The 15,499-nt window shown below is 38.3% G+C and overlaps 1 long non-coding RNA gene across 3 annotated transcripts in view; it reads left to right on the top strand.

Moving 5' to 3' along the window:
* The window catches only part of LOC138842557 (uncharacterized), a 178,253-nt gene extending 169,966 nt beyond the window's left edge, over nucleotides 1–8,287 (top strand). For all 3 annotated transcript variants that reach the window (XR_011377252.1, XR_011377251.1, XR_011377250.1), the window contains exon 4: nucleotides 7,963–8,287. This is a non-coding gene — a long non-coding RNA (uncharacterized lncRNA). The remainder of the gene's footprint in view (nucleotides 1–7,962) is intronic.
* Nucleotides 8,288–15,499: the final 7,212 nt, after the last annotated feature.

Below are 15,499 nucleotides of genomic sequence, written 5' to 3'. Positions count from 1 at the left end.
TGATTCCTTTATGGGAATTCCAAATTCACATATCATATGAGGGCACAGAATCACTACTGGGGTTCCCAGATCTTCCCTAGTCCCTCCCTGTGACATCCTTGATGACTGTTTTCTCATGCTGACCATGCATTCCCATCCAGGCATTATATCTTATTTTAATCTTGTATATTTCATTCAAGTGAAAGCTACTCTACTCATATATACATTCTACTCCAAATTTGTTATTAAACTGTTCAAACTACTAGAAAAAAAGCAAAACGAACTTTGAGAGCCAGAGAAATTCATATAGTGACATCTTTTTTTTAAAATATAAACTATAGTCATCATGCTGTACATTGCATCCCCAGGAGGAATTTATCTTTAACTGGAAGTTTGTACCTGTTGAACACCTTCACAGACTCCCACCCCCATCCCCACTGATTCTGACAATCGCCAATCTGTTCTCTGTACCTGTGAGTTCTGCTGTGTGTGTATGTCTGTGCCTGTGCTTTAGATTCCACATACAAGTGATTTCATACAGTATTTTTTAAATTTTAATTTTCATACAGTATTTGACTTCGTCTTCACATAACATTATGCCCTCTAGTTTGATCCATGTTGTAAATGGCAGGGTTTCTTTTTTTTTTGATGACATTATCCTTATTCATTCATCTGTCAATGGACACTTAGGTTGTTTCCAAGTCTTGGCTATTGTAGATGAGCTGCAATGAAGAGATATCTTTTTGAGATGGTGCTTTTATTTCCTTCAGGTATATACCCAGAAGTGGAAATCCTGGATCATATAGTAGTGCTCGTTTTAATTTTTTTGAGGCATCTCCATACTGTTTGCCATAGACATTGCACTCATTTACATTTCCACTGACAGTTCACAGGTTTCCCTCTTGTTTACATTCTTACCAACACTTTTTTCCTTTTCTTTTTGATAATAGCCATTCTGACAGGTGTAAGGTGATACCTCATTTTCATTTTGATTTTCATTTCCCTGATTATTAGTCATGTTGAGTATCTTCTAATTCACCCATTGGCCATTTGTATGGCTTCTTTGGGAAAATGTTTATTCAGATGATCTGCCTATTTTTTAATCAGATTGGTTTTTCTATTGATCATATGATATTTTAATATATTTTGATATTAACCACTTAGCAGATATATAATTGGAAAATATTTTCTCCCATTCCCTAGATTGCCTTCTCATTTTGTTCCTGGTTTCTTTTGCCTCACAGTTTGATGTAGTCCCACTTGTTTATTACTGCTTTTGTTGTCTTTGCTTTTGGTGTCAAACAAAAAATCATTGCCAAGACTTATGTCAAGGAATTTGTTCTGTATGTTTTCTTCTAGGAGTTTTATTGGGTTAGGTCTATGTTCAAGTCTCTAATCCAATTTGAGTTGATTTTTGTGTATGGTGTAAGATAAGTGTCCAGTTTCATTCTTTTGCATAGGGCTTTCCATTCTTCTTAACCCCATTTATTGAAGAGACTTTCCTTTCCTGAAAGTATATTTTTGGCTTCTTTTTCATGAATTAATTGACTATGTACACATGGGTTTATTTTTACTTTTGTTTTTTAACATCTTTATTGGAGTATAATTGCTTTACAATGTTGTGTTAGGTTCTGCTGTATAACAAAGTGAATCAGCTATATGTATACATATATCCCCATATACCCTCCCTCTTGCATCTCCCCCCGACCCTCCCTATCACGCCCCTCCAGGTGGGCACAAAGCACCGAGGTGATCTCTCCGTGTGATGCAGCTGCTTCCTACTAGCTATCTATTCTACATTTGGTAGTGTATATATATCAATGCTACTCACTCACTTCGTCCCAGCTTACCCTTCCCCCTCCCTGTGTACTCAAGTCCATTCTCTACATCGCGTCTTTATTCCTGTCCTGCCCCTAAGTTCATCAGAACGTTTTTTTCTTTTTTTTTAGATTCCACATATATGTGTTAGCATACGGTATTTGTTTTTCTCTTTCTGAATTACTTCACTCTGTATGACAGACTCCATGTCCATCCACCACACTACAAACAACTCAATTTCATTTCTTTTTATGGCTGAGTAATATTCCATTGTATATATGTGCCACATCTTCTTTATTCATTCATCTGTCCATGGACATTTAGGTTGCTTCCATGTCCTGGCTATTGTAAATAGGGTTTCAATGAACAGTGTGGTACATGCTTCTTTTTGAATTACGGTTTTCTCAGGGTATATGCCCAGTAGTGGGACTGCTGGGTCATATGATAGTTCTGGTTTTAAGGAACCTCCATACTGTTCTCCATAGTGGCTGTATCAATTTACATTCCCACCAACAGTGCAAGAGGGTTCCCTTTTCTCCACACCCTCTCTAAAATTTATTGTTTGTAGAATTTTTGATGATGGCCATTCTGACCGGTGTGAGGTGATACCTCATTGTAGTTTGATTTACATTTCTCTAATGAGTAGTGATGTTGAGCATCTTTTCATGCATTTGTTGGCAATCTGTATATCTTCTTTGGAGAAATGTCTATTTAGATCTTCTGCCCAGTTTTGGATTGGGTTGTTTGTTTCCTTGATATTGAGCTGCATGAGCTGCTCGTATATTTTGGAAATTAATTAATTGTTTGTCAGTTGCTTCGTTTGCAACAACATATTTTCTCCCATTCTGAGGGTTATCTTTTTATCTTGTTTATGATTTCCTTTGCTGTGAAAAAGCTTTTAAGTTTCATTAGGTCCCATTTGTTTATTTTTGTTTTTATTTCCATTTCTCAAGAAGGTGGGTCAAAAAAGATCTTGCTGTGGTTTATGTCAAGGAGTGTTCTGCCTATGTTTTCCTCTAAGAGTTTGATAGTGTCTGGTCTTACATTTAGGTCTTTAATCCATTGTGAGTTTATTTTTGTGTATGGTGTTAGAAAGTGTTCTAATTCATTCTTTTACATGTAGCTGTCCAGTTTTCCCAGCACCACTTATTGAAGAGGCTGTCTTTTCTCCATTGTATATTCTTGCCTCCTTTATCAAAGATAAGGTGATCATATGTGCGTGGGTTTATCTCTGGGCTTTCTATCCTGTTTCACTGATCTAGACTTCTGTTTTTGTGCCAGTACCATACTCTCTTGATTACTGTAGCTTTGTAGCATAGTCTGAAGTCAGGGAGCCTGATTCCTCCAGATCCATTTTCCTTTCTCAAGATTGCTTTGCCCATTCAGGGTCTTTTGTGTTTCCATGCAAAGTTTAAAATTTTTTGTTCTAGTTCTGTGAAAAAAAAAATGCCATTGTTACTTTGGTAGGGATTGCATTGAATCTGTAGATTGCTTTGGTAGTATTGTCATTTTCACAATGTTGATTCTTCCAATTGAAGAACATGGTATATCTCTCTATCTGTTTCTCCATCTGAAGAAAGCTGTTTAATTTCTTCCATCAGTGTCTTATAGTTTTCTGCATACAGGTCTTTTGTCTCTTTAGGTAGGTTTATTCCTAGGTATTTTATTCTTTTTGTTTCAATAGTAAATGGGAGTGTTTCCATAATTTCTCTTTCAGATTTTTCATCATTAGTGTATAAGAATGCAAGAGATTTCTGTGCATTAATTTTGTATCCTGTTACTTTACCAGATTCATTTATAAGCTCTAGTAGTTTTCTGGTATCATCCTTAGGACTCTCTATGTATAGTAGCATGTCATCTGCAAACAGTGACAGCTTTACTTCTTCTTTTCCGATTTGGATTCCTTTTATTTCTTTTTCTTTTCTGATTGCTGTGGCTAAAACTTCCAAAACTATTTTGAATAATAGTGGCGAGAGTGGACAACCTTTGTCTTGTTCCTGATTTTAGAGGAAGTGGTTTCAGTTTTTCACCATTGAGGATGATGTTGGCTGTGGGTTTGTCATATATGGCCTTTGTTACGTGGAGGTAAGTTCCCTCTGTGCCTAGTTTCTGGAGAGCTTTTATCATAAATAGGTGTTGAATTTTGTTGAAAGCTTTTTCTGCACCTATTGAGATGATCATATTGTTTTTATCCTTCAGTTTGTTACTATGGTGTATCACATTGATTGATTTGCATATACTGAAAAATCCTTGCATTCCTGGGATAAACCTCACTTGATCATGGTTTATGATCCTTTTAATGTGTTGTTGGATTCTGTTTGCTAGTATTTTGGTGAGGATTTGTGCATCTATGTTCATCAGTGATATTGGTCTATAGTTTTCTTTCTTTGTGACACCTTTGGTTTTGGTATCAGGGTGATGGTGGCCTCGTAGAAAGAGTTTGGGAGTGTTCCTCCCTCTGCTATATTTTGCAAGAGTTTGAGAAGGATGGTGTTAGCTCTTCTCTAAATGTTTGATAGAATTCGCCTGTGAAGCCAACTGGTCCTGGGCTTCTGTTTGTGGGAAGATTTTTAATCACAGTTTCAATTTCAGTGCTTGTGATTGGGCTATTTATATTTTCTATTTCTTCCTGGTTCAGTCTCAGAGAGTTGTGCTTTTCTAAGAATTTGTCCATTTCTTCCAGGTTGTCCCTTTTATTGGCATGTAGTTGCTTGTAGTAATCCCTCATGATCCTTTGTATTTCTGCAGTGTCAATTGTTACTTCTCCTTTTTCATTTCTAATTCTGTTGATTTGAGTCTCCTTCCCTTTTTTCTTGATGAGTCTGACTAGTGGTTTATCAATTTGTTTATCTTCTCAAAGAAAGAGCTTTTAGTTTTATTGATCTTGGATATTGTTTCCTTCATTTCTTTTTCATTTATTCCTGATCTGATCTTTATGACTTCCTTCTTTCTGCTAAATTTAGAGTTCTTTTGTTCTTCTTTCTCTAACAGCCTTAGGTGTAAGTTTAGGTTGTTTATTTGAGCTTTTTCTTGTTTCTTAAGGTAGGATTGTATTGCTATAAACTTCCCTCTTAGAACTGCTTTTGGGGCATCCCATAGGTTTGGGGTCGTCATGTTTTCATTGTCATTTGTTTCTAGGTACTTTTTGGTTTCCTCTTGATTTCTCAGTGATCTCCTGGTTATTTAGTAGTGTATTGTTTAGCCTCCATGTGTTTGCATTTGTTACAGTTTTTTTCCTGTAATTGATATCTAGTTTCATAGTGTTGTGGTCAGAAAAGATACTTGATATAATTTAAATTTTCTTAAATTTACCAAGGCTGGATTTGTGACCCAAGATGTGATCTCTCCTGGAGAATATTCCATGAGCACTTGAGAAGAAAGTATTCTGTTGTTTTGGATGGAATGTCCTATAAATGTCAATTAAATCCATGTTGTTTAATGTGTCATTTAAAGCTTCTATTTCCTTATTTATTTCCATTTTGGATGATCTGTCCACTGCTTAAAGTGAGGTGTTAAAGTCCACTACTATTATTGTGTTACTGTCAATATCCCCTTTTATAGCTATTAGCATTTGCCTTATGTATTGAGGTGCTCCTATGTTGGGTGTATAAATATTTACAATTATTATATCTTGTTGGATTGATCCCTTGATCATTATGTAGTGTCTCTCTTTGTCTCTTGTAGTCGTCTTTATTTTAAACTCTATTTTGTCTGATATGAGAATTGCTACTCCAGCTTTCTTTTGATTTCCATTTGCATGGAATATCTTTTTCCATCCCCTCACTTTCAGTGTGTATGTGTCCCTAGGTCTGAAGTGGGTCTCTTGTAGACAGCATATATACAGGTCTTGCTTTTGTATCCATTCAGCCAGTCTATGTCTTTTGGTTGGAGCATTTAATCCATTTACATTGAAGGTAATTATCAATATGTAGTTCCTATTACCATTTCCTTAATTGTTTTGGGTTTGTTATTGTAGGTCTTTTCCTTCTCTTGTGTTTCCTGCCTAGAGAAGTTCTTTTAGCATTTGTTGTAAAGTTGGTTTGGTGATGCTGAATCCTCTTAGCTTTTGCTTGTCTTAAAGGTTTTAATTTGTCCATCAGATCTGAATGAGATCCTTGCTGGGTAGAGTAATCTTGGTTGTAAGTTTTTCCCTTTCATCACTTAAAATATGTCCTGGCATTCCCTTCTGGCGTGCAGAGTTTCTGCTGAAAGATCAGCTGTTAACCTTATGGGCATTCCCTTGTATATTATTTGTTGTTTTTCCCTTGCTACGTTTAATATTTTTTCTTTGTATTCAACTTTTGATAGTTTGATTAATATGTGAATTGGCGTGTTTCTCCTTGGATTTATCCTATATGGGACTCTCTGCACTTCCTGGACTTGACTGACAATTTCCTTTCCCATATTAGGGAAGTTTTCAACTATAATCTCTTCCAGTATTTTCTCAGTCCCTTTCCTTTTCTCTTCTTCTTCTGGGACCCCTATAATTCGAATGTTGGTGCATTTAATTTTGTGCCAGAGGTCTCTGAGACTGTCGTTGATTCTTTTCATTCTTTTTTCTTTATTCCGCTCTGTGGTAGTTATTTCCACTATTCTCTCTTTCAGGTCACTTACCCGTTCTTCTGTCTCAGTTATTCTCTATTGATTCCTTCTAGAGAATTTTTAATTTCATTTATTTTGTTGTTCATCATTGTTTGTTTGCTCTTTAGTTCTTCTAGGTCCTTGTTAAACGTTTCTTGTATTTTCTCCATTCTATTTCCAAGATTTTGGATCATCCTTCCTATCATTACTCTGAATCCTTTTTCAGGTAGACTGCCTATTTCCTCTTCATATTTTTTGCTCTGGTGGGTTTTTCCCTTACTCTTTCCTCTGCTGCATATTTCTCTGTCTTCTCATTTTGTTTAACTTACTGTGTTTGGGGTTTCCTTTTTGCAGGCTGCAGGTTCATAATTCCCCTTGCTTTTGGTGTCTGCCCCCATTGGATAAGGTTAGTTCAGTGTCTTGTGTAGGCTTCCTCGTGGAGGGGACTGGTGTCTTTGTTCTGGTGGGTGGGGTTGGATCTTGTCTTTCTGGTGGTCAGGGCTGCGTCCAGTGGTGTGTTTTGTGGTGTCTGTGAGCTTAATATTATTTTAGGCAGCCTCTCTGCTGATGGGTAAGGCTGTGTTCCTGTCTTACAAGTTGTTTGGCATAGGGTGTCCAGCACTGGAGCTTGCTGGCCATTGGGTGGAGCAGGGTCTTAACATTGAGGTGGAGATCTCTGGGAGCGCTCTCACTGATTGATATTACATGTGGCCGGGAGGTTTCTAGTGGTCCAATGTCCTGAACTCAGCTCTCCCACCTCAGAGGCTCAGGCCTGACACCAGGCCGGAGCACCTAGACAACAGGGGTTTATATTTGGACTCTCCATTCTGCTCCACTGATCAATGTGTCTGTTTTTATGCCAGTACCAGTGTTTTGACTACTATAGCTTTGTAATATAGTTTGAAATAAGCAAATGTGATGCCCTCAGTTTTGTTCCTCTTTCTCTAGATTGCTTTGGCTATTGGTGGTCTATTTTGGTACCATACAAACTTCAGGATTTTTTTGTTCTATTTCTGTGAAAAGTGCCATAGAATTTTGACAAGGATTTCATTCAATCTGTAGATTGCTTTGGGTACTATGGATATTTCAACAATTGAATTTTTTATGTCCATGAGAACAAAGTATCTTCCCATTTATTTTTGTCTTCTCAATTTCCTTAATCAATGTCATATAGATTTCAATGTACAGGTCTTTCACTTCCTTGTTTAAATTTATTCCTAAATATTTTCTGTTCGATGCAATTGTAAATGGAATTGTTTTCTTAACATCACCTTCTGATAGTTTGTTAGTAGTATGTGGAAACACAACTGATTTTTGTGTATTGGTTTTCTATCCTGCAACTTTACTGAATTTGTGTATTAATTCTAACATATACTGACATCTTGTGGGCACGTCTCCCACTGCTAAGCCACATGATGTGATTTTCTTTTCACTTTCTCTTTTTGTTTATGAAAAAGTACACATTAAGAACTGGAGTAGGAAGTCTCTATGCTGTTTATTTTCGGTTGAACAAGGTTTAGTTCATAAGCAAGTTAAAAGATTTTTCTAATGGAATTTTTATTGGCATTTTTGTGGCCTATTCAGGAAGAACACCAAGTCTTATACAGCCTTGAGAGGAGGGGGAAAGTCTCTCTAAATGACAAGAAAGATGGGGCTTCCCTGGTGGTGCAGTGGTTAAGAATCTGCCTGCCAATGTAGGGGACACGGGTTCGAGCCCTGGTCTGGGAAGATCCCACATGCCACAGAGCAACTAAGCCCATGTACCACAACTACTGAGCCTGCGCTCTAGAGCCCGTGAGCCACAACTACTGAGCCCATGTGCCGCAACTACAGAAGCCCAGGCGCCTACAGCCCATGCTCCACAAGAGAAGCCACCGCAATGAGAAGCCCACGCACTGCAACGAAGAGTAGCTCCCGCTCTCCGCAACTAGAGAAAGCCTGTGCGCTGCAACGAACACCCAACACAGCCAAAAATAAAATAAATAAATTCATAAAAATTTTAAAGAAAAGAAATACTTTTAAAAAAATGACAAGAAAGAGTAAATGAGACTCAGATACAGAGGGTGATGTGCTCAAAGTGACTGAGAAGGTTAAGGTCAGATCCTAACCTAGAAGCCAAGTTGCCCGATTCTCTGGTCTCCTAAAATGTTTCTAGGGATCATGTGTTACTAGGAGGGCATTTATAGATGGCATGTCTTGGTATAAAGGAAACAATAGACCTGGCACTCATCCTTAAGCTCCACAAACCCTGTTCCTAACTGGTCTTTCCCCATTCTCTGCGTGTGCCTAGCGGCCCCAACACAGAGTGGACTGGCCAGGAGGAGAGAAAGGAGGGAAATAAGGAAAGAAACTGTAAGAAAGAAGGGGGAGTAGACTTGAAAACGTTTTCTTGTTATCTTCTCAAGTTTAAGAGAAGTAAAAGAGATTGAGAAAAAATAATTCTCTTCCCATTGGAAAAAAAATTACACTTTTCTTTGTTCCTACAAAAAATTGACAGAAATGGATCAATTAAGCTGGAAAGCTGCATAGCCACTTCCTGTCTTCCTCTTTGTGTGTCATCCCATTGTAAGTAGCAAGAAAACCTTTCATAATGGATTGGGACAAGGCCAGGAATCATTGAATGTTTGGAAGCTGTGCCCAGACTATTCTGCTTATAACAAAGAGAATAAAATATATCATTTGTCATAGTTTCCACATGACTTCAGTATTGCATGTGAGCTAACTACTCTTTCCCCATCTGATCAGGGACGTTACTGACAGAGATACAGCAGGCCCCTCTTGCGACTAAACACATGAATGCCGTCACCAGATCCCAGGCAAGTCCACCTACCAGCTTTTGTAAAGTTACTGTACGGATAATGGAAGAGAACAGCTTAGATGTGCGTCTCATGTTACAGATGGGACAGTTTTGGTCATTTAAGTTTTTAGAATGATCACTGTGTGTAACAAGACAATTGTTGCAGTATTTACAGAGTTTGTGCTTTTTTTCATTTTTCAAACCACATGATGTTTCCTTCATTCAGGCAGATGGGTGATTCTCAGCTCATCACTTCAAGGAAAGGATGTACTGCTGGGAAAAAAATAAAGCTGCCTTGCTTACCATTTTATTTCAAAAGTTTTAGTCCTATAGGCAAATCAAAGGACAAGCATCAGTTACAGATTTAGGAGATGATACACTGAAATAATACAAGTTAGCCTACCTGAGGCAAAATAAGCATTTTCTAAGTGGAGCAAGGGGGAGAGGAGAGAGTATCCGAGTAAAGCAAGGAGGCATAAGTATCGATGGGTCCTTGGAGGAACATTGAACCTTGTCCCCTAGAGACATCTTGGAAAGAAAACCACAAGACCTCTGGGCCACTTTCATGTATTAAATAAATCTCAGTGCAGCCCTGGTTAAAACTTCCATCTTCATTTCTCTCTTCTGCTCTTTGAACCTGAGGCTTGACTCCTGGCTGCAGTAAGGTCAGCATGGCTTGCTCTGTTCTCTTCCTCTGCCTTTTGTCTTTGGTTCTAATTCCCTTGAGCTTAGGGAAGAAACAAAAATTAAGAAGAATTTTTTTAAAATGGCAGACACTTTCTCATTTAACTGGTGTGCACCTTTGGGTGTCACTGCTTTCCTGCCCAACCACTGATGGCCTCGATGTGCGAGCATCCCTGTGAGAGAGCAGCCGGGGACCCTCAGGAGACTCCTCAAGGCAGGATCTTCCCCTCCCTGTCAGATCCCATTCAGGAAGCACTCCCCATGGCCTCTTGTCTCCCCTTTTCCTGGTGGAGAACTGGCTGATGACTCAGGCCTGCTGCCTTCAGAAGTGGCACCTGTGGGACACAGCACTCACTTCTCCTCACCGTGCCTCATGGAGACACCCAGGCAGCCCCAATGCTGCCCCCCTTCACTGTACCATCCTTCTCTGATTTCCTCATCTTCTGCTTAAGTAGATGCAAAAATAGATCAAAATCTGCTCCAGAAACAGATATCCAAAGACAGAATGCCATGCAGTTTTCCTTTTTACTCTGATGATCTCTGTCTTTAAAAGCAAGTATTTTAGGATAGCGATGTCTGAAGTGGCTCATGGGGAAAGTGGAACACTCTGATGATACTGTTCTGCTGACTGCTCCATCCCTCACATCAGCTAAAGAAGTGAAGATCAGGGGTTGCAGGGTCTATACAGTTGCTTCTTCATAAATCCTAGAGTGCCTGTATGTGAGTTGTTCTTAATGGAAAATGGTGAACGCTTAATGCCTCTTGGTCCCTAGTTCTGGGTCCCAGCTGCCAAATTTGTGACAATGAAAAATGCTCCAGAGTACATCTTATTCATCTAAATGGAAAGAAAATCTCTTTGATTCTATAAATGATTCTAAATAAAGGTTTCTAATTCTTAAGACAAAATAAAAAAATATACATATATAGTCCAATATTTTATTTGTGTAATTTATATATATTATAGTTAAATATATGCCAATAATATTAGTAATATCAATTAATATTTACCAATTAGATGAGCTTGAGGAACAAAATTCAATAATAAGCCCTGCACCAACCAAATCACCACAGATACAGGAAAAGGAAAGCCTGGCTGTGAGGATATGGCCAAAGATTAAACACGGTCATAAAACAATTATAAGTCATCAGTGTGGTCTCTCCTGGAAATTATTAGGCAACTATGAAGGCAGAGGTTAGATAATTATTGTGCTATATTTTGCAATAAACAAAATTTTATCAGTGTTGTAAATTGCTTTCTTCAATATGAATTTTAAATATTGTAAAGAATCCAGAAAGAGTAAAAAGATTAATTAAAATTATGAGGTATAATATATTTAAACTTTAGAACAGAGAAGGAAATATTAAGAAATAACTGACTCATGGCCTTTAACATATAGAGAGGTTTTGTTTTTTAATTAAAAATAAAGAATGAAAACAAATAAACAACGAACACTTACAAAAATCTTTGATCCAACAGCATCCATCATCATAACAATAGCCCTTGGCATAGAATTGAGACTTTCTCCATTTCACGTTTGAGCACCTGCAGTTACAAAAGGCATTCCACTAACAGCTGGCCTAGCTCATTAACGTGACAATAACTTGCACTTTCATCGGTTTTATACCAAATCTCACCATTCATTAAACCATGGATAAATTTCTTTTTGCTGTTGTTGAAAACAAGTCATTACCTTGTTTATCATTAAAAAAGAGATTTTTTTTTACTAATCAAAATAGGATATGGTTTAATCAGAATAAGGTGTTACGTGCATTAGGTGTCCCCAGGTGGGTTCTGAGGTTCTCTAACCACCTAACATCTAAGTGAATACACAACACATACATTTTCATATCGTCCATCCTCCTGAAATTCAGCAGTCTTCCATTTATAGTGTTTTTCAAAGCAAAATCTCCCAGTCACTTGAACCAAACTCATCAAGAAACTCACTAAAAAAGTAAACCCCCAACCTCATGCCAGACCTACTGAATCAGAATCTGTTGATCAGAATAAGACATATTTTTTCTTCTTGTGATTCTTAAATGTACAGTAAAATTTGACAAATACTGTCCAATTGGTTAACTCTGGAGTTTTTAATCTCATCTTATATTGCCTGCAGCATTTACTTTATCTCAGAAATCCCTTCATCTTTAAACATTCTTAAGCCTCAGTTTCCTCAACTGAGGATGGGTTAATATTACCTTGCGGTGTTTAGATTATAAAATGAGTTGTAAAGTGCTTAGCAATGGACTTGGCATATAGTAAGTGTTCCATAAATTATAATAAAGATGATTGTAGTAATGACGCGAATGACAAAATAAGGGCAGGTGGAAACAAGGATCCCATGATAATTCTCTGATCTCTTTCCCTGAACACATTGGGCAGACTTTAAAGCTGTAAACCCAAAAGATTAAAATTAAACAAAACCAGATGGTGTGGATAAAAGAATACCTCTCTTTCCCTAAATCAGGAAATTTCCACATCTGCTTTCCTTCTTTGTAGACCTTGCCTCTTCCCCTCCCCACACGGGAGGGGTGAGGAGGGTTGATTCTGTTGTTCGCAGTCCATTTATGAGTAGGAAATTAGTCCTTAGTCTAAATTAAAATGTAGGACTCAAGACTCTACTCACTCTGCTTATATCGCTTGCATTTTAAGTCTTTGCCTACCTGTGATAATAAGCAAATATAAGGAGAGCTAATTTAGTACGCTGTGATTGGCTACCTCTTTCTCTTTCTCTTTCAGCTCAGATACTTGAAAATCAAGTCAACTCTTGGCTAGTTTGATGAGTGGCCTATCTCTCCTACTCATCCTTATAGGAATTCTGAGCTTGCTTTTCTGGATTCAGAAGGAAGTAGGAAACTCCACTTAGGCCTGAACCTCAACCCACCTTTCCTTCTTTAGAGGTAATCAGGTCCTGGTTCGGCTGAAAGTCCTTCTTCACTTTCCATTTGTATTAAGCAATACATATAAGCATCCTCAGGAATCTTCCCAGTGGTGAGCAGGGCAGGATTTGGCCATTCTTACGTCCCTGGAAATATCATCATGGGACATAAAATCCCCACTTCAGATGGAAATTACCAAACATTTTAGTTGAATAATAATGAATATATGACATATCGAAACATGTGGGATACAGCAAAAGCAGTACAGAAGGTCCCTGACTTACGGTTTTCTGACTTTATGATGGTATGAAAGTGATATACATTAAGTAGAAACCACACTTCAAATTTTGAATTTTGATCTTTTCCTGGGCTAGTGTGATGCTCTCTTTTGATGCTGGACAGCTCCCAGCCAGTCACTGGATCACAAGGGTAAAGGACCATCACACTAGCACCAAACGTAAAATAGATAGCTAGTGGGAAGCAGCTGCATAGCACAGGGAGATCAGCTTGGTGCTTTGTGACCACCTAGAGGGGTGGGATAGGGAGGGTGGGAGGGAGACACAAGAGGTATGAGATATGGGGATATATGTATAGCTGATTCACTTTGTTATAAAGCAGAACCTAACACGCCATTGTAAAGCAATTATACTCCAATAAAGATGTTAAAAAAAACAAAACCAGTCTGAACCCAGACAACCACTCTGCTTTTTGTTTTCAGTACAGTATTCAATAAATTACATGAGAGAGTCAGCACCATATTATAAAATAGGCTTTGTGTTAGATAATCTTGCCCAACTGTAGGCTAATAAAAGTGTTCTGAGCACGTTCAAGGTAAGCTAGGCTAAGCTATGATGTCTGCAGTTTAGGTGTATTAAATGCATTTTTGACTTAAGATATTTTCAACTTATGGGTTTATTGGGACGTAACCCCTCTGGAAGTCAAGGAATATTTGTAATTAGAGGCAAATTTATGGATTTAAATTCTATTTGTTAGCAAAGAAGAAATGTTGAGAATCAATAGTCAAACTTGCAACTCAAAGAACTAGAAAAAGTAGCAAGATAAATAAAAGAAAGTAAAGGTAGCAAATAATAAACTATGTGCGGAAATAACAAAATTGACCAACTTTCACAAGAAAAAACAAATATATAAAGAACCCCTTACCCGTTAAAGTAACTGAATCCATAATTAAAGGATTATTAAGTTTCTCCCATAAGTAAAACTCTATGCTTAGATGGCTCACTAGTGAACTTTATGAAAATTAAAAAAAAATTATTAAAAACCCTGCACAAATTCTTCTATAGATAGAAAAGGAGCCATAAGTTGCAACTTACCTAATGAACTATTATCATCTTGATACCAAAATCTGACCTAAACATTTTAATGAAAGACAAAGTTGAATACCAGTATCACTCAGGATCCTGGACAGAATGAACAGTAATCTCTGCTGTCTGGCTATGTCACAAGGTTTCATTCTCCATAGGACTACTTGAAAAGAGGTTCTGGGTGCTAAGCAACTACTTCATCGAGGAAGGAAAACACCAAAGATGCCCTGATTCCAGAGCCCCAGCTGCAGGGTTTGTGTACAGGCTGCAGGTGCCTGGGGAGCACTGTGTCTTCACAGCACAGAGGTAAGCGGCTGAGTCTTCAGGTTTAGGGGCTGCGATGTGCAGAGAGCTTCCCTTCTTTAACAAGGTGGCTTTTAGTCTTTCGTTCTGCTTTTCGTCCCCAACTGAGTAAAGAGCGAAGAGAAGTTCGGGTCCCTTCCCAGGATCCTGTCTATACCACAGTAGCCCGTAAAAATTGCTGACCGTGTAGCTGCAGTTGAGGATGAGACTGTCTCCCTCCTGGATTTTCAGGGTCTGAGGACTCTGCTCCACCTTGTCTTCTCCCCTCAACCCTGTTCAGGAAAACAAAATCAGAAATGAAACAAAGCTTTCAGTTCAGCAGTTTTGAAAAATTCCAACAAAAAGCCTGGGATGAGCTGAGACTAAATCCCTCTCTCTCTTCTCTCCAGCTTTGGATAAATGTGCCCTTATGGTTCTCATCTCTTAACCTCCAACTTACAGCCAAGCTGAAGCCACAAGACTATGAATGCACATTCCAGCATGTTCTCCATCCTGATATCACACTCTTGATACAATTTTAATGATTCCAAATCTTCTCCCCTGAGGAGCTGCTCCTGTGTCTTAGTTCTCCTTCTCTAATGCACGAGATAGCCTTTCTGTTGGTGGCTCAGCCAATCAAGAGCAAATCCTCTAGTAGCTGTCATGCTTTTGACAGTTAAGGCACTGGAGGAATGAGAGGAATGGAACCACTGCCACCTGGTGGTCACAAACACAAACATCTCACAGGACCCACTCCATGCCCCCTACAAAGACAAAAATTGAGGGGAGGACATTTTTTATATTGGTGGGCATAGTGCATATGAGGTTTAAAGTAGTAATCAGAAAAGCCTTCTCTGCCTGCAATTTGAATCGTTTCATTTTTCCTTGTTTGGCCTTTAAAGCTAAACTGCTACCAGAGGTTATAAAAGTTGAACCCAAGCATAGGTGTAATGGATTGTGTTTCTCTTTATAGTACACAAGAATCTCAGCAGGGGGGAACTTAAAAGGACTAGAGTGCTGAAAAAAGCGGGGGAATAGAATAGCTGTGGATATGTCTGGAGACCTCTTTGACAGAGAATTGGGAACATAAGAAACCATTGCTTCAATTAATTTTATGCCTGGCTACAGGGACCAAGTGTAACTACAACTCAGGGTCACG

This window comes from Globicephala melas, chromosome 2 (assembly GCF_963455315.2).
Source record: "Globicephala melas chromosome 2, mGloMel1.2, whole genome shotgun sequence".
Lineage (NCBI taxonomy): Eukaryota > Metazoa > Chordata > Mammalia > Artiodactyla > Delphinidae > Globicephala > Globicephala melas.
This window is presented reverse-complemented; position numbering and strand designations above follow the sequence as displayed.